Raw genomic sequence first — 18422 nt, forward strand, 5'->3', positions numbered from 1 at the left:
AGACAGGAAACTTGGCTGTAGGCAAATTAAAGGAGTTGGCCTTAAAGGGTTGCAGTGTCACTGAGGCCTCTGGGTCAATGAATTTGGGGTCCACCAGGGACTGGTGGATAGCTGATTCCTGTGCACCAGTGTCCTACCACACAGTAATCTTCTTCCCACCCACATTCACAGTTTCCCTTTGCTCTGGAGGTATTTGTGAGGCATCTGGGCCTGAAGGCTCTCAGCGGCACCCCAGGGTGATGTGTTGCAGTAGGCTGTTGCTCTCAGGGCAGTTGCCCTTCACATGCCCTAGGTCCATTGTCATGGTATAATTCCCCACTCTGAACCTTAGCGTCCAAAAGATGGGGTACCAGCATGAATTCCTCTAAGCTTAATTACCAGCTTAGAACCTGTAGCGCTGCCACCAACCAGGAATTCCAGTGCCTGGTACACTCTGGTCCCCCTAAAATCTTGCCTGGGGACCCCCAAGACCCAGACCCTCTGGATCTTAACACAAGGAAAGTAAACCCTTTCCCTCACAGTTGCCTCTCCCAGGCTTCCACTCCCTGGGTTACCCTGGAAGATCACTGTGATTCAAACTCCTTGAATCTTTAAACAGAGAGGAAAATCCACCTTCCCCCCTCCTTCTCTCTCTCCCTCCCAGACTCTCCCTGAGAGAGAAAGTAATCCTAACACAGAGAGAAATCAACCTTTCTCTCCCCCTTCCCTCCTTTCTCCCCACCAGTTCCCTGGTGAATCCAGATCCCGTCCCCTGGGGTCTCACACCAGAATAAAAAAACCATCAGGTTCTTAAACAAGAAAAGCTTTTAATTAAAGAAAGAAAAAACAGTAAAAAATATCTTTGTAAATTTAAGATGGAATGTGTTACAGGGTCCTTCAGCTATAGACACTGGGAATACCCTCCCAGCCTAAGTATACAAGTACAAATTAAAATCCTTTCAGCAAAATACAAATTTGAACTCCTCCCAGCCAAATACACATTTGCAAATAAAGAAAACAAACATAAGCCTAACTCGCCTTATCACCTAGTACTTACTATTTTGAATCTATAAGAACCTGTATCAGGGAGATTGGAGAGAAACCTGGTTGCACATCTGGTCACTCTCAGAACCTAGAGAGAACAACAACCAAAAACTAACAGCACACACAAAACTTCCCTCCCTCAAGATTTGAAAGTATCCTGTCCCCTGATTGGTCCTCTGGTCAGGTGACAGCCAGGCTCACTGATCTTGTTAACTCTTTCCAGGCAAAAGAGATATGAAGTACTTCTGTTCTATTAACTCTTACTTATCTGTTTATGACAGGTTCAAATCCCATTCTTGTCACACTTCTCTCTTCAGAGGCATTTCTCACATAAATGTGCAAACTTCACAATGGCTGCGTTTAAAGGCACATTCATAACAGCCTAAGAGAGTTAGGCACCCCAGACCAGTACTTTCTAGCCCACCTTAGTGACATTAGCACCCCACAGGTGTCTGTTCTTCTTTTCAGCTACTTCCTAAAGGCAATTTGCAAAATCAAAATCTCTGGGCTTGTCCAGGATTTGAATGCAGGACCCCAGCACCCAAAGTGAGAATCATACCCCTAGACCCAACTAGCCAAACAGGGAAAGAATGAATAGGGGCTTCTCTAAGCTAGGATGGCTCCCACTCTACTCAGGCATCTTTGCCTCTTTAACAGCTGCCTCTTCCATGCAGGCTCTGCCTCTCATGGGCGTCTCTGGCATTGACATCAGTCCATGGAACTCCTTAACTCAGGATGTTACTGAGTATGTCAAAAGGCCCCTTCTCATCTCTAGGACTCGCACCTGTCTGCTCTGCTTTTTGAGGGTGGTGCACCAGCTGTGCTAAGGCTGTGGAGGGTTTCCCTGCCTCTGTCCAGGGCTGGCTTCTTGCCAGGGCAAGGTTGTTTCATAAATGGCAAATTGAACAACATTTTCCTGCCATTGGGGCAACATGTGGACTTACCCTGGCTCCGTTTGAACCTTTACACATAATTAACCATTTTATCTTCCATTAACCTTTGATACTGGGCTGGAATTGAGATGCCTACAGTTGCTTTTGTGTAATCAACAGATTGTATCGCTCCTTTAGTTACCTTAATTTATACCACGGAGTCACCATCTTCCTTCTTTGTAGTTCACATCATCGTGTTTGTTTTCATTCAGTTTCAGTTTCTTCCCGTAGCATTTGAATTAAACAGTTTTCATCTATTTCAAAGGTAAGTTCCTTTGCTTGGAGGATCCTGGTGCAGGGACTGGCCCCTCCAAGGGGAGGATGAAGCAGGCACAGAAATTAACCGCTAGCCTCAGGTCCAGCCTTTGTGCTTGTTTGTCCGATGAACCACAATGAGTCAATAATTCCATCGGCCAAACTGGGGTTTCTCTCCAGTCAGTGATTTGGAAAATCTGGGTTTGGTTTTCGTTTGCCGCGTTCATTGTGAATGTTAAAATTCCCAGGGACTCACAAGTTTGAAGGATCCTTTTTGCTGCTGGAGGCAGGGAAGGGGAATATGAACCCACGGCCTGTGACAGCTCTAACAACATCCAGCCATGTGCTGGACCAAGCTAATGGAATTACAACAACCATCATTGACCCTAGTTAAATTCGTTTGGGGGCCACTGTATGAACAATGGAATAGGGTGCGTGTGATTATACGTGGGCTGGGCTACCCTGAAAACACAACACTGTCACAGCTGCGCAGCTGCAGCGCTGCAGTGTAGACGCACCCATGTTGCCCAGAGTGGTTCTCCCAGCAGCATGGTTAACCACCTCCCCAAGAAGCAGCTGCTAGGTTAAGGTGTGTCTACACTGCATAGTGCAGCTGCACAGCCGTGACAACCCAACACTGTCTCCACAGGCACGTGGGTTGGCTTAACCAGGCTGCTCAGAGGTGTGGATCTTTCACACCCCTGTGTGACGTAGTTAAACAATTTTCTGGTGCTGACCAGGCCTCTGCAGGGAGGGCACATGACATGGGTCTGCTCAGGCAGACTGTGTGTGCTGAGGATAACACAGTGAAGGCAGAGAACAGCTGGTCTGGAGATCCCCAGGGCCCCTCAGAGCCTTAGAGGGATTTCACAGACTAGTGTGTACAGAGGACGGATTTCAACGTTCAGAGTAATTTTCAAAGGAGCCTATGGGAGTTAGGCACCCAATATAGTCACCAACACAGCAGGGCTTTCTAACCTATCCAAGCTTCCCCAGCACTACTCAGTTACAGGCCCCACTCCAGCTCATTAGCCCACTTTCACAACTGCACCTACCCACCCTGGAGCTGCCCCTCACCCTATCTGCTTTCTAAAGGTCAGTTGCAAAAGGCAAAACACTGGGCTCATCCGGGATTTGAACCCAGGACCCCTTGCACCCAAAGCGAGAATCATACCCCTAGACCAATGAGCCAGATGAAAATGCTTATTGTGGTTTCCTCTCTGTGCTGAGATGTGTCACTTTGCCCTCCAGTATCTCTGCTTCTTCAATAGCTGCCTTTCTTTGCCCAGCAGGCTCCACCCCTCATGGGAGTCTCCAGGGTTTAGTATTAGCCCACACAACTCCCAGCCACTGGATGTTACTCAGGCTGACACCTCAGCCTCAGGCCATCAAAAGGCTTGTTCTTGTCTCTAGTTACCCACAGGTTCTGCTCGGGATGGTGTGCCAGCTGTGCTAAGGCTGTGGTGGACTTCCCTGCCTCCATCCAGGGCTGGCTTCTTGCCAATCATTCTTCCAAGCGAGATTGTTCCATAAATACTGAATTGCACCATGTTCCCCTGTCGCTGGGGTGACCTGCGGACTCCCAACGGCTGTGAGATTTGTACCTTCAGCCTCAGTTAATCATTTTATCACCCACTGGCCTTTGAGCCTGGGCTGGACTTGGTACCCACTGGCTCGATGACCTTTCAAGGTCCTTTCCAGTTCTAGGAGATTGGTATATCTCCAATTATATATATATATATTTGAAGGAAGCGTCACATGGTGATTTGTGTGTGATCAGATTGGAGCGCTCCGTCAGTCGCCTTTGACCCCGGCTAGTCCGTCGCTTTCCTCTGCACACTTCCCAGCACCTACTTCCGTTCCTTCCTTTTCTTTTCCTCCCGTACCGTTTTAATTGACAAGTTTTCATTTCCACCAACAGCCAAGCCCTTGGGTTTGTCAGGGGCGTATCAGCCATCAGCTGCCTGGCTCCACCTCCAAGGCCCTTCTTGGCCGACCTGTCTCCTCTCACTCCCCGTCACTGGCCACCTTCCTCTGCTGGTCCCCTTTTCAAACAGGCCCCTTCCTGCTTCCTCCCGCACCTCCTCTCCCACCAGGGCTGCGCTCCCTGGGCACAGCGACAAAACCGTCTCTTCGCCCTCCTTTGGGTACCACCTCACAACTCACTTTTGCTGGAGGCCCCCAAAAATCAGGACAGCGGTTCGGTTGCTGAGGCCAATGCCCGTCATGGGTACAAACATCATCTGGGGTTTCCCTTGTCCTGCCCCATCTCTTTCCATCTCTCAGCTCTTCTCTTATGTTTTCATTGCAAGCTCCATGGGGCAGGGACCCACTTTTCTGATCTGTGTTTGTACAGCACCTGGCACAACAGGGTCCTGGGCCCCCACTCACCACCAAGGTGCTACAGCAACAATTCATAACAATGCTAACGAGCGGAGGGGGCAGAAAGGCGGCTCCCCTCCCTGGGAAGGCTTCCGACGCTGACGAATGCCCATGCCCCAGCTCTGGATTTCCTCTCCTTGAGCTTGGAGAACCGAGGAAGCAGAGAAGAGATTGCAGGGAGTAGCAGGGAGTTCCTGAAATAGAGGGAGTGGGGGAAGAGAAAGTCCTGGGTGGGGAATGCAGAGATTCAAGGAGCTCAGTCAACACACGCTAAGGAGGATGCAACCCTCTGGTGAACCTGCCTGTCATGTGTCCTGGAGAATCTACCATGACCTTTGGTTAAGTCCTGCCAGTGGGTAATTCCACTCTGTATTAAAACCCTTTAACTTCTGGGCTGATATAGAGAGAGGACTAGCAACCTCCAGATGCAGCAATTCAACTGGAGAACAAAGGTGCAATTTGCTTGGGTTTATCTAAAGAAGAGTCTGGGGGGAGATTCATGTCATTTCCAGTGTTCCCTCTAATTTTTCCCACCCATGTGCAGAATGAATTTTCATATGTGCACATATATGGAGGTGATGTGTGGTGTGGGTGGGGCTGAGGGATGCAGAGTGTGGGAGGGGGCTCGGGACAGAGGGTTGGGTGTAGGGGGTGAGGGCTTTGGCTGGGGGTGTGGGTTTTGGGTTTCAGTCTGCACCAGGGCTCTCCCCAGCTCTCTCTCCCAGTAGCAGTACCTGGGCTAGGGTGGAAAGGTGCCTCTTCCTGCTACAGCAGCTCTGTGGCTGGGCTGGGTGAGGGCTGGAGGAGAGGCGCCTCTCCACACTGCAACAGATCAGGGGCTGGGGCAGAGACATCTCTCCCTGCCGCAGCGCTGAGCGCCTGCATGGCGCTTAATAGGCTGCTGCATGGCCACGTAGCTTAGAGCAGTGGTTCTCAAAGCCGGTCCGCCGCTTGTTCAAGGAAAGCCCCTGGCAGGCCAGGCCGGTTTGTTTACTGCCACATCCACAGGTTCGGTTGATCGCGGCTCCCACTGGCTAAGGTTCGCTGCTCCAGGCCAATGGGGGCTGCGGGAAGGGCGGCTAGCACATCCCTCAGCCCGCACCACTTCCCACAGCCCCCATTGGCCTGGGACAGCAAACCACAGCCAGTGGGAGCTGCGATCAGCTGAACCTGCAACACGGCAGGTAAACAAACTGGCTTGGCCCACCAGGGGCTTTCCCTGAACAAGCAGCAGACCGGCTTTGAGAAGCACTGGCTTAGAGGACACTTAGCTCGTGTCCGCAGCTGCGCACCAAGGCTGTTTTAAGAAGGAAGGTTAGGCCGGGTGGTGACACTGGGAAGTCACACATCCCAAGCATGTCATGAGCCACATGTTCAATGGAAGACTCTGAAAAGAAGCTCCTGTCCCCAGGGGACCCACAGCCACCTTGGGTGAGAGCTACCATCCCAGCGCCAGTGGCAATGCATCCTCGAGGCATGCTCTGGGGCGAATCTGGCTCTGGGCTCTGCTACTTTAAATCAGCTGGGAAAAGTGCCGAATCTAAAATGGGGATGTCATGGTATAATTCCTCACTCTGAACCTTAGCGTCCAAAAGATGGGGTACCAGCATGAATTCCTCTAAGCTCAATTACCAGTTTAGAATATGTAGCACTGCCACCAACGAGGAATTCCAGTGCCTGGTACGCTCTGGTTCCCCCAAGACCTTGCCCGGGGACCCCCAAGACCCAGACCCTCTGGATCTTAACACAAGGAAAGTAAACCCTTTCCCCCACCATTGCCTCTCCCAGGCTTCCCCTCCCTGGGTTACCCTGGAAGATCACTGTGATTCAAACTCCTTGAATCTTAAACAGAGAGGAAAATTCACCTTCCCCCACCTTCTCTCTCCCCCTCCCAGACTCTCCCTGAGAGAGACAGTAATCCTAACACAGAGAGGAAGTAGCCTTCTTCTCCCCCTTCCCTCCTTTCTTCCCACCAATTCCCTGGTGGATCCAGACCCAGTCCCCTGGGGTCTCACCAGAATAAAAAACAATCAGGTTCTTAAACAAGAAAAGCTTTTAATTAAAGAAAGAAAAAAAACAGTAACAATTATCTTTGTAAATTTAAGATGGAATATGTTACAGGGTCTTTCAGCTATAGACACCGGGAATACCCTCCCAGCCTAAGTATACAAGTACAAATTAAAATCCTTTCAGCAAAATACAAATTTGAACTCCTCTCAGCCAAATACACATTTGCAAATAAAGAAAACAAACATAAGCCTAACTCGCCTTATCTACCTAGTACTCACTATTCTGGACATATAAGAGCTTGTATCAGAGAGATTGGAGAGAAACCTGGTTGCACGTCTGGTCCCTCTGAGCCCCCAGAGTGAACAACAACCAAACACTAACAGCACACACACAAACTTCCCTCCCTCAAGATTTGAAAGTATCCTGTCCCCTGATTGGTCCTCTGGTCAGGTGACAGACAGGCTCACTGAACTTGTTAACCCTTTCCAGGCAAAAGAGACATGAAGTACTTCTGTTCTATTAACTCTTACTTATCTGTTTATGACAGGGGAGATTCCAGCTTTTGCCATAACTAATATTTCTTTCCCCCTCAGAGACTCAGGAGTTGGCAAAAGCTTATGGGACGGCTCCTTCCAGGAAGAGCTAGATGGGGATGGAGAGACAGGTGGGTGCGGATGGAGCTGGAGAGATGGGCGGGGGCGGGTGGGGATAGCTAGACAGTTGTATGGGGTGTCTAGGGATGAATTGAGGGCTGAATGGATGACTTGCATTGCTTAGGGCTTGGCCAATGGAGCTGAATAAGACCCCCAGCCAAAGAGAGAATGAAGCCGCCAATCTCCACTCTACACAACACGGCCCTGAGCAATGGAGCTTTTGGCTCCACCTGCTTGCTGAAATCTTGATTTATTTTGACCTTGGAGCCAGAGCTGCTGCTGCTGGAAATGCCCCCTTCTTTCCAGCGGGCAAACTGCAGCTGAAGTGTCAGCCAGGCAAACTATCCGTCTGGGAATAAACCCTCCTTCCCACTTCTTGGGGATGTGGGAGACGGGAAAGATCCCACTCAGCTCCCTGAGGCTACTGCGAGATTGTGATTAAAGATTTACCACTGGGATCTTTCACTGAGGAGTAATCTCTAGCTACAAACAGAGAGGGCTCAGAGAAGGCCGCAAGCAGGAGAGAGATCTGCACGAAGGGAGATGGAGCAGGCTGGGGCTGTAAAAGGAGATGAATGGGAGGGGACTTGACAGAGGCTGGAAAAGAGCGACCACCTAGAGAAGGCAAAGGGGCCCTGAATACTGGTAGCAAAAACTTCTGCCACTCAGGATTTTGCATCTGTAACTTCTTATAGCTAACTCTGCAATGTAAACACTCCACCAGAAGCAAGCACTGCCCGGAGGGGGCTGAGGTGCTGGCTTGGGACTCCTGTCTCTTCAGGGATGTCAGTTCAAACCTGCCACTTCAACACAGCTATAAAGGGGATGATGGAGGGAGTTAGATGCTCATAGCTGTTTTCAAATGAGCCTAAGGGAGTTAGGCACCCCATATAGTCACTAACACAGTAGAGCTTTCTAACCCATCCATAGCCACTCCAGCAGGCCTCAGTTCTGAGCCCCCATCAATCTCTTTTTCCCACCTTCGGAACGGTGTCCATCCACCCTCTGGCTGCTTTCTACAGACCATTTGTAAAACCCCAACAGCTGGGCTCATCCAGGGTCTGAGCCCAGGACTTCTTCTGCCAAAAGCAAGACTCATATCCCTAGACGAACAAGCCACATGCCAAGCCCCCCATAGCACCTTCTCTAAGCCAGGATGGCTCACTTTGCCCTCAGGCACCTTTAACAGCTGCACCCGCCCTGCAGGCTCCACCTCTCCTGGGTGTCTTTGCTGTTGGCATCAGCCCACGGAACTCCCAGCCACTAGCTGTTACTCAGGCTGACACCTCAGCCCCAGGCTGCCAAAGGGCATATTCCTGTCTCTAGTTACCCACAGGGTCCTGCTCAGCTCTGTCAGTAGGGGGCTTGAGCTGTACTCAGGCAGTGGAAGGTTTCCCTGCCTCCGTCCAGGGCTGGCTTCTTTCCAGTCATTCTTCAAAGCAAGATTATTTCACAAGTGGCTAATTGAACCATATCCTCCTGTCAGTGGGGAGACCTCCTGCTTTACAGTGGCTGTGTGATTTGTTTCTTTGGCCCTGGGTAACAATGTTATTACACATTAACCTTTGTTACTGGGCTAGAATTGATACTCAGTGTTCGGAGGGTTACTTTTGTGTAATCAACAGATCGTATCACTCCATTAGTTACCTTGTATTACAGGTTGCAATCCATCCCTTTCCTCTCTATAGTTTACATTATCATATTTTCTTTCCTTCATTTTCATTTTCTTCTGGTATCATTTTAATCAAAGATTTTGATTTATTTCAAAGCTAAATTCCTTTGGTTGGTTGGAATCCCCAAGTGTGGGGACTGGAATCTCCAGGGACAGAATGAGCCTGTGATAAATGAAAGGGGCCGAGGGAGCTCCCTTTTATGAACACCCAGCCAGCCAGGTTAGGTATAAAATCCCTCTTTGTAGCTGTTCTCTACTTGCTTTAACTGTAAAGGGTTAAAAAGTTTCCCTGCAATCCGAAGGTAAAAGGAAGGGAGTGACCACCTGACCAAAAGAGCCAATGGGAAGGCTAGAACGTTTAAAATTTGGGAAAAAAATTCCTCTTTGTCTATCTGTGGTTGTTCTCAGGCACAGGCAGACTGGGAGTAACTACTCTGTAAAAAGCTTGGGGCCGGGTGTTAAAAATCATTTGTATTATACCTAGAAACTACTCATTTGAAACTCCAGAGATGTAAGTAAATCAGGAAATGTATAGGAAAACGTGATTAGGTTTATCTCTTTTTTTATTTCTTTGTGGCCTGTGGACTCCTCTGGACTAACCCCAAATGCTTTTGTTTTGCTTATAGCCTTTTAACTGGACCTCATGAAAGTTATTCTTGATGCCGAATCCTTGTAAGTGATTTTTTTTTAGTGATAGCCTGAGTTTCCAGATGTGTTTTCTTTCTTTTTGTTTTTAATAAAATGTACCTTTTTTAAGAACAGAGTTGGATTTTTGTGTCCTAAGAAGTGTGTGCACATGTTGTTTAATTAGCTGGTGGCAACAGCTGATTTCCTTTGTTTTTCTTTCTCAGCATTTCCCCGGTGTGTGTGAGAAAGGGCGTGAGAGTACCCCACAAGAAGGAATTCCCAAGTGCACCTTCCTGGGATCTCAAAAGGGTTTTGCACTTGAGTAGTGGCAGCATCTACCAATCCAAGGTCAGAGAGAAGCTGTAACTTTGGGAGTTTAATACCAGCCTGGAGTGTCCAGGATTATTTTTTAGAATTCTTGTGGGCCCCACCTTCTGCAGTCGAAGTGCCAGAGTGGGCAATCAGCCTCAAGAGAGCCAAACCGAAATTAACCAATAGCCCCAACTCCCCTTTGAGCTTGTTTCCCCTGAATTAGTCATAGGAGAAGTAATGAGTCAATAATTCCCTGTGAGAGACTGGGGTTTCTCCCAGTTAGCAATTTTAAAAATATGGGTTTGGTTTTCCTTTCGGAACTCACCAGTTTGCAAAACCCCGTAGAGACAGGACAGGGGAATATGAACCCACAAACTGACAGCTCTAACAATGTTTGACAATATGCTAGCCAAACGTTACGGGACTAAGACAATTATTGAATTAAGTTTAATCCCTTCAGGGTCCAGAGTATTGCAAATGAAATTGTGTATCTGTGTTGGCAGACTTGCATGTAACTCCTCCTGGCGACTGACTAGTGCAATCTGTGGATAGCAGTAGGAACTTGAAAGGGCTTCAGTGGACAATGCGGGCAAAGTGGATTTCCTAGAAAGCACCTGGGAGAAGGGAAATGCACATTCTCCATGGCCTTTTGAAGCTATGCCCTGGAGTGGGAGACCCATTGTCTACTGGCGACCTGCTCCTGGAAACTCCCGATCAGAGATTCCCGATCAGTATAAAGGACGGACTAGTCTTTTCATGAGCGGGCAGCCATCCCCTGGGATTACATCCTGGCTTGGCGAGCATTCATCTGCAGCCGGTTCTGGGGACAAAGACCTTGGCCGAGTGGGGAGGGGTCTGGTGGGCAGCAGGAGCTGAGGAGAGCTTGACATGATAAAGCGTCAGCCAATGCTGGGTAGTGGGTGTCTGGATGGGGCTGCCACGATGCAGCCAACCCCGGTTTGAAGGGTAACCACCTGCCTGGAATGGTCCCTGGGGCCCCTCTTGGAGAGTGTCAACCAAGTCAGGGGAAGGTGCCAGCCCCTGAAGTAGTTGACAAGGCACAAGCTGCCCTCACAAGAGGGCTCTGGCTGGTCTCCCCAGCTCCTTATGGACCTGGTTTGAGCTGTGCTCTGAAACCCCCAGACTGAAGGGTCTCCAGAGGCAATGGGGGCACTGTGCCAGCCAGGGCACCATGCCCAGCCCCAGCAGTGGCAGAATTTCCACCCCTTTCTCCAGAAAAAGGGTTTGTTTCCAGACCCGAGAGAGTCAAAGAGGCCTAGAAGCCACGAGCCACTTCGCTCCTTCTCTGTGCCCCACTGTGACTAACGCCAGACCCAGTTCAATGGCTCAATGTCTAGTTGGCAGCTGGTATCAAGCGGAGTGCCCCAGGGGTTGGTCCTGGGGCCAGTTTTGTTCAATATCTTCATTAATGATCTGGAGGATGCCGTGGACTGCATCTCAGCAAGTTTTCAGATGACACTAAACTGGGAGGAGTGGTACATAGGCTGCAGGGTAGGGATAGGGTCCAGAATGACCTAGACAAACTGGAGGATTGGGCCAAAAGAAACCTGATGAGGTTCAACAAGGACAAGTGCAGAGTTCTGCATTTAGGAAGGAAGAAGCCCATATACTACTACAGGCTGGGGACCAACTGGCTAAGCAGCAGTTCTGCAGAAAAGGACGTGGGGATTACAGTGGATGAGAAGCTGGATATGAGTCAGCAGTGTGCCCTTGTTGCCAAGAAGGCCAATGGCATGTTGGGCTGTGTTAGGAGCATTGTCAGCAGATCGAGGGAAGTGATTATTCCCCTCTATTCGGCACTGGTGAGGCCACCCCTGGAGTATTGTGTCAGTTTTGGTCTGTAGAAGAGAAGAGTGAGGGGAGATTTGAAAGCAACCTTCAATTACCTGAAGGGCGGTTCCAAAGAGGATGGAGCTAGGCTGTTCTAAGTGGTGGCAGATGACAGAAGAAGCAGTGGTCTCACGTTGCAGTTGGGGAGGTCTAAGTTGGATATTAGGAAACACTATTTCACTAGGAGGGTGATGAAGCCTTGGAATTGGTTACCTAAGGAGGTGGTGGAATCTCCATTCTTAGAGTTTTTAAGGCCCGGCTTGACAAAGCCTTGGCTGGGATGATTTAGTTGGTGCTCTGAGCAGGGGATTGGCCTAGATGACCTCCTGAGGTCTCTTATAATCCTAATATTCTATGAATCTATGGGGCTGGCCCAGCCTGGGACCGTGCCATGACTGGCCCCCTTGCTCCACAGTGGAGCCGTGTGTCTGATACAGGACCTTCACATGCATCTCGGGACCCTCCAGGCAGAGCAAACTTTCCTGGCATTAATGACATCTGGGAGGGCCACCCGGGGCTTTGGGGTCCTGGCGGGAATGGCCCTGCCAATTAGCTCTGCCTCGGTGCCCACCAGGGGCTGATTAATGCAGCGTGGCTCATTAGCGTCCATCGGGGGACAGAGGAAAGAAGAGAGCTCATTAGCTCCACTAATATCCTCCCCAGGGTGTCAGCCTAGCTGGGAAAATATTAGACTGACTGGTTCCAAGCCAAGATGGGGCAGAAGAGGTAACGCATTGTAGCAGAGGCCCGTGTATAAACCAGGGGGTTGATTGGCCTAGGAGCCTGGCAGTGGGGCATTCGAGATGGAACTTGCAAGGTATCTCTAAACCTTTGACTGCCAGGCCTCTCGGGGATCCCAGCCACAAGCCCTCACCTAGAGCTCGGCGCCAGCTCAGTCTCAGGGGTAGGGAGATGGGGAGAGATGCCCCCTTGGAGTCCAGTGGCCTGGGCATGTCACGGGGGCCATGTGAAACCTGGTTCCAGGGCTCTGGTTTAGAGCAGAGACGCTCAGGTGGGTTCCCCACCTACCGGGGCCATGGGCTGAGCCCCAGGCTAGGGATATTCTGCTGTGGGGCTCCGGGGATTACATAGGAGGCCATTGTGATGGGATTTGCTCCCCGTGCTGTCTGTGACAGCACAGAGGTGGGCCAGGCAAAAAACTGGGGCAATTCAGGGTGGAAGGAAAAGCCCTAATTAGGGGAAGGCACATCTGAGGAGAGGGTGGGCAGGGCTAGTTTAAACCCAAGGAGCTGGCAAAGCAAAGGCTACTGGGAGGAAGTTGGTGGTCACCCTCTGCGAAGTAGAGAGAGCAGGAGGGAACCTGGGGAGTGTAGGGGGACTCTGGGGGTCTGGCCTAGAGAGAGGGAGAAGAGATTTTGTGTGCTGCAGGGTGGGAAGCAGCAAGGTTGGGGACTTAGCAGATCTTTGGCTGTGTGTTGCAGGGTACTTGGGCTGGAATCCTGAGTAGGGGGTGGGCCTGGTTTCCCCTACCACTAGTACGTAAGGGGCACCAGTGAAGCAGTCAGCAGGGTCCTATGCCAGGGTCAAGGCCCTGGGCCTGACGCCATCTGGATGCCTCTCCAACAGAAGAGATTTGGAAGGACTCTGCATGGAAGGTGGCAGCACTGAGGGACCCAGCTGTGGGGTCGCGGCAAGGAGAGGCTGCAGCATCGAGATATGTGTGACCACAGGAAGGACTGTCAGCCTCATGGAGTTAATCCCTTGGACAGCCAGGGGGAGGTGCCGTTCCAGCGGTGAGGAGGACCAGCGGGAGTAGCTGAGAGTTTGGAGGCTCCCCTGGGAGTCCTGGCTTCTCTGAGTACATTACTGACACTGAGCAGAACAGCTCCACTGGGACAGGCTGTGTGAGCGCAGACCCGGGGCTGGGCTGGGGGAGTAACGTGAGGGCTTTGAGGCACCAGCCTCAGGACAGATGGCACAAGCCCCAAACTGGCGGTGGGTCCTAGAACTCGATTTCACCAATCAGCTGTGAACTCTTCATACCTTACTGGGGGGGAGAGCCCAGGCTGGCCCTGGGGCGCCTCGGGGTATCCCGACATCCCTTTGCGAGAGCTGACCCATTGCACCAAAATCACACACGCTCCAGTGCCAGTCACTGATTTGAGGTCGAGTGCGCTGCAGACCTCACCCAAAACCAACGCCTTCAGCTAATCCTCTAATGAACTAACTAAAGGCTTATTAATGAGGGAAAGGGAACTAGAGAGTGATTTGCATGTTCAAGTGGGTAACAAGTACACACATATGAGTTCATCTGAAGTTCCAGACAGTAACAGATGCAGCTGTAAGCGTCAGCTCTTTACATCCTTTAGCGCTAACCCCAGCTAAGCAGCCTGGAGATCCCTGGCCCTCTCCAGAAGCAAAGTGATGACAATTCCTCCTTGACGGGGATTTTTATGCCCTTCCTGCAGAGCTTGAGTGGTGTTGGGCTGAGCATCTTTGCAGGTCCCTCTCCATAGGGGTGGGGAAAAGAATCAACCACATCATCCGACCATGGGTGTCCCACAATGATTCGTCGGGGGGGGGTCTATGGGTCTTCTTTTGCCGGGCACGAGCTGCCGCCTCTCGTGGTGAATGAGCAGCTCACGCTTGGTGTTGCTTCTCTCCTGTCTGGGGGGGTATCCAGTTTCCCAGCAGACACATCTGTAGTTACAGAGCAAACACTGGGACATAACGCCGGATGCAGCCGGTGTGCGTGAGATGAACGCCGGCAGCAGCTCCCAAGCATTTCATAAAGACCAAACACTGAACGCAGCCTTCGAAATGTAGCATCTGTTTTAACACGGCTAATGCCAGGTGAGCCAGCCTGGGTGCCAGCCGTGCATTCACCAGGGATCAGCTGCCACCTGGTCTGCCAGCGTCACACACCTTGGCTCTTGCTTTCATCTGCCACTCAGTCCACCTAGCTGTCCCCTGATGCACCCGCTTGCTCGCTAATCTGCCACACTCCTTTCCCCCAAGTCTCTGAGCCCACCTGTAAAGCAGGCCCCCATAGGCAGAACGTGGGTCCCCATTTACTGTCTGATGCATTCTTGGCTCTTGAAGTGCACTGGAGCCCAGCTGGAGAGCGCACAGACAGTGACACCTTTCAACCAGGCAGCGCGCCAGCTCACCTGCAGCTCCTGGCACCTGTAATTGTGACGGCTTCACCTTTCCCGGATTTATAAACCGGCCCAAGACCATTTCACTGTTCGCTTTCAATGGCAGCAGGGTTGGTGCCTTTGGGGGCCGTTGGATTAAACATGCAGTCGGGGGTGTGGTATGGTCCGTAGCATCTCCAGTGTCATCTCACCAGTTACCAGCCCCTTGGCGAGGTGCCTGCGCTGGTGCAGAATGCCTTCTCCCGGCACCATTGGCCACAGCTCAATAGCTTGGTTTAAAACCGGTGCAGGGCCTGAGCCAGCAAACGGACCAGACCCCCCAGAAAGCCCTGGGGCATAAGGGAGGGTGGAAGGACTCAGCCCCCCCCCCCATCCCACACCCTGTCCCAGTTGTTCCAAGCTGGCGCTGTGATGAACTTTTGACCACAGGGAAAGCCCTGGGGTGGAGCTTGGCAGGCCGATTCCTGCCTCATGCCCAGGGAGGGCTGGGTGAGCACCTGGGTTTTCTTTGTGAAGCTTTTACCTAGGAACACACGGGCAGGGCCAGGCTGAGCTGGATGGTAACTTGCCCTGCTGGCTATGACTCAACGGTTAGTCTGAGAGGAGATGGCAAGAGAAACCGGCTTGGGCAGCCTGTCTTTTGCTGAGAATGAGCCAGGGCAGGCAGAGCACTGTGCAGCTTGGAGATGCCCCCGAGAGATGGAGGAGAGACGTGGGTGATAGTTGGGGCACTAGAAGTCTGTGCGTGGAGGTCCCGACCCTGCCGTGGTAGGAGAAGACAGAGGCAGTCACCCCGAGCTGTGACAGATGTAGAAAAGCTCTTTCACAGACTGAGGCATCAGCTGGAGTAACATCCAGTGGCAGGGAGTTTCATGGGCTGATGCCAACACTAGTGATACCCATGAGAGGGGGAAGTAGCTATGAAAGATGTCTGAGTGTTGCTTCCTGCCCTAGGGGCGTGACTCTGTTTGGGGCTGAGAGGGCCTGGGTTCAAATCCCCAAGAAGTCCATAGGGTTTAGCTTTGCAAGTTGCCTTTAGAAAGCAGCTCCAGCCAGGGACAGGTGCCGGCAGGCTGGGGAAGCCCCAATTACTACGGTGGGTTAATGAGCTCTACGAGGGCGCAGAACTGACAGGTGCAGGCAATGGGGTTAAAATGTCCTGCTCCACTGAGTGCCTAATTCCCTTAGGCTGTTGTGAAAACGAGCTGCCAATGTCTAAATGCAGCTGTCCGCCCCTTGGCAGAAGGGTTTATGAAATCCCTCTGATGCGAGGCCTGTAGCATTGGCAGGACTCAAGCCGCCATCTTCAAATCCACTTGAGCCTAATCCAGTAGTTTGGACCACTCAGCTACACCACTGGGTGCAAGCCCTGTCTCCCCTCCATTGGGAGATCTAGCAGTGAGCTGGCCGCTTTCGCCATAAGAAGTCACAGACTCAAAATCCTGCATGACTTGAGTTTGCTGCACTTGTTCCACTTTTTCCACATCCCCTTGCTCTGGTGTCCCTCAGGGAAGGTTCGGTTCTCCCATCTCCAGGCTGCCGTTCATCTCTATCCTCTGCCACATCCCCTCTCGTTCATTTCCATTCACAGGCCCAGCCTTCTCCAGCCTATGGATGTCACATCTGCCTTGTCTCGGAGCCCTCTCTGCTTGTAATTACAGACTGTCCCTAGTGACAAATGACATGGTGAGTTCTTTAATGAGAATCTGGCACTAGCCTGAGGGAGCTGAGCTGGGACTGTCCCATTTCCTGAGTCTCTGAGTTACAAACCTGAGCACAGGCCATTGGTGGGATGCTGGAGATGAAAAGCAGCAAAGGGTTGGATTAGACAGTGTAGCAGGTAACTAAAGGAGAGATACGATCTGTTGATTACACAGAAATACGCGCGCTAACACTGAGCATCGAGCGCAGCCCAGAGTCACGGATGATAAAATGATAAACTGAGGCTAGAGAAACAGTGTCACAAAGTCAGTCTAAGTCCACAGGTCGCCCCAGCGACAGGGGAACCTGGTGCAGTTCACCATTTGTGGAACAATCTCACTTTGAAGAATGAATGAAAAGAAGCCAGCCCTGAACAGATGCAGGGAAACTCTCCTCAGCCTTTGTACGGCTGCGGCCATCCTGAGAGAGCTGAGCCGGATCCTGTGGATAACAAGAGAAGGGAATGAGCCCTGTGACGGTGTGAGACTGAGGTGTGAGCCTGAGTGACATCCCGTGGCTGGGAGTTCCATGGGCTGATGGCAACAGCAGAGACACCCATGAGAGGCTGAGCCTGCAGGGTGGAGGCAGCTATTAAAGAGACAGAAGTGGCTGAGAGCAGAGTGACACGTCCCACCTAAGAGAGGGCGCTGCACCAGTTTTTCCCATCTGGCTTGTTGGTCTAGGGTTATGATCCTTACTTTGAGGATGATAGGTCCCAGGTTAAAATTCTGGATGAGGCCAGCTGTGTAGTGTTCACAAATGGGCTGTGGAAAGCAGTTGGGGCAAGGGACATCCAGGGGTGTGTGGGCACAGTTGCAATAGTGGAATGAAGAGCTCTAAAGGGGCCCAGAACTGAGGAGGGTTAGGAGAAAGCCCTGTTGTGTTTGTGACTATGTTGGGTGCCTGGTTCCTTTGAAAACAGCTGTGAAAGTCTAGCTTCCTCCACAGTCCCCTTTCTGTAATGGTGTCTGAAGTGGCTCTGAGTGACCACAATGGGGAGGTTTGAACCGACATCCCCAAAGAGATGAAAGCCGCAAGCCAGCATCTCAGCCCCGTCACGCCCTGTGGGCAGCACCTTCTCCCGGATGAGTGGTTATGTTGCACATTTTGCTATAAGATGTTACAGGTTCAAAATGCCGGGTGGCATAAGTTTGCTCCAAGCATTCAGGTCCCCCTTGCTTGGTCCCCTTTGCCTTCTCTAGGTGGTCATTCCTTTCTAGCCTCGGTCACGTCCCCTCTCATTCATTTCCTTTTACAGCCACAGTCTGCTCCATCTCTCATGGTACAGACCTCTCTCCTGGCCTGCAGCCTTCTCTGAGCCCTCTCTGTTTGTAGCTTGAGATTACTGCTAAGTGAAAGATCCCAATAGTAAGTCTTTAATCACAATCTCACAAGAGCCTCAGGGAGCCAGGTGGGAGCTTTCCCATCTCTGGAGTCCCTGAGAAGCAGGTATGATGGGTTGGGTCACAGAAACTCTCTTGGGACTGCCACCTGATGTGCTGAGACTATCTCTGAGCCCGTTTTCCCTGGCAGCTTGGTACTTCAGCACCCTGTCTTCTTGAGCCAGACTTGCTAGCCTGCTGCAAACACAGACCCAGGTCAGAATCACGTCCCCCAAAAGCTGCACACTTAACTGAAAATGGCTTAGAAAGTGCTCCTGTCTCTAGCACTCAGACACCAAGTTCCCAATGGGATTCAAACCCCAAATAAATCTGTTTTACTCTGCATAAAGCTTGTACAGGGTAAACTCATAAATTGTTCACCTTCTATAACACTGACAGAGAGAAATGCACAGCTGTTTGCTCCCCCAGGTATTAATTACTTTTTCTGGGTTAATTTATAAGCAAAAAGTGATTGTATTAAATATAAAAGGTAGGATTTAAGT

The 18422-nt window shown here is 51.1% G+C and overlaps 1 non-coding gene across 1 annotated transcript; it reads right to left on the reverse strand.

Annotated features, from left to right (window-relative positions):
* Positions 1–3329: 3329 nt before the first annotated feature.
* On the reverse strand, positions 3330–3401 carry TRNAP-UGG. Its single transcript has one exon. It is a non-coding gene; the product is annotated as a tRNA-Pro (tRNA).
* Positions 3402–18422: the final 15021 nt, after the last annotated feature.

This window comes from Gopherus evgoodei, chromosome 21 (assembly GCF_007399415.2).
Source record: "Gopherus evgoodei ecotype Sinaloan lineage chromosome 21, rGopEvg1_v1.p, whole genome shotgun sequence".
NCBI lineage: Eukaryota > Metazoa > Chordata > Testudines > Testudinidae > Gopherus > Gopherus evgoodei.